The following is a 1502-nucleotide window of genomic DNA, read 5'->3' as shown; positions in this document are numbered from 1 at the left end:
CGACCGGCATATGACAGTTAGGCAACAGAGCCTAGAGTTTAACAGTAAGCTTACAGGATACAACACCTGGAGCCCCAACCCTCCCATCTCACCTCCCTGAGTGAAACCCATTCCCCCTCCTTGTCACCACCCTCCTAAATTAAAACTTCGGCTGCAACCCCACTATCGGAGGTTAGGCTGCACTTGCTGCACATGTATGAGAGCATGAGAATTAAAGCAGGCACTGCAAAGACAGTGCTGACACATACAATCCCAACTCCTCCAACCAGCCCCAGCCACACTTCCTAGCATGTAGTGTTATCATCATGACATGGCTAAAGATTCCACAATGAAACACACAACCGTGGCACAGATGTGCCCCACCACTACCTGCCTACATCAAACAAATCTGCCGTACTCTGACAGCCATATCGAAGTACGACAGCGTTTTGATGCCCCATGTAAAACAGATAAGAGCCCCGACCCTCGCCCCCATCTTACCTCCATTCCCGGCTGGACGTCGGCCCCATCGGCCGAGGCCTGCTGCACGTGCAGCACGTGGATGGGAACATGAGAATTAGGGCAGGCACGTCAATTCGGGCAGGCACGTCAATTAGGGCAGGCACGTCAATGACGGAGGCGAAACATACACACACCCCTCCCCCAACCAGCCCCAGCCACCCTCCATAGCATCAGGAACAAGAAAGAGGGCAAGGGGTAACGAATCCACAAAGAAAAACGACCCTGGCACAGCTGTGCCCCACAACTACCTGCCTGCATCAAACAAATCTGCCGTACTCCGATAGCCATATCGGAGTACGACAGCGTTTTGATGCCCCACGTAAAACACATAAGAGCCCTGACCCTCCCCCCCATCTTACCTCCATTCCCGGCTGGACGTCGGCCCCATCGGCCGAGGCCTGCTGCACGTGCAGCATGTGGATGGGAACATGAGGATTAGGGCAGGCACGTCAATTCGGGCAGGCACGTCAATTAGGGCAGGCACGTCAATTAGGGCAGGCACGTCAATGACGGAGGCGAAACATACACACACCCCTCCCCCAACCAGCCCCAGCCACCCTCCATAGCATCAGGAACAAGAAAGAGGGCAAGGGGGAACGAATCCACAAAGAAAAACGACCCTGGCACAGCTGTGCCCCACAACTACCTGCCTGCATCAAACAAATCTGCCGTACTCCGATAGCCATATCGGAGTACGACAGCGTTTTGATGCCCCACGTAAAACACATAAGAGCCCTGACCCTCACCCCCATCTTACCTCCATTCCCGGCTGGACGTCATCCCCATCGTCCGAGGCCTGCTGCACGTGCAGCACGTGGATGGGAACATGAGAATTAGGGCAGGCACGTCAATTCGGGCAGGCACGTCAATTAGGGCAGGCACGTCAATGACGGAGGCGAAACATACACACACCCCTCCCCCAACCAGCCCCAGCCACCCTCCATAGCATCAGGAACAAGAAAGAGGGCAAGGGGTAACGAATCCACAAAGAAAAACAACCC

This window comes from Volvox carteri (assembly GCF_000143455.1).
Source record: "Volvox carteri f. nagariensis unplaced genomic scaffold VOLCAscaffold_26, whole genome shotgun sequence".
Taxonomy (NCBI): Eukaryota; Viridiplantae; Chlorophyta; class Chlorophyceae; order Chlamydomonadales; family Volvocaceae; genus Volvox; species Volvox carteri.
Note: the sequence above shows the minus strand (reverse complement) of the source record.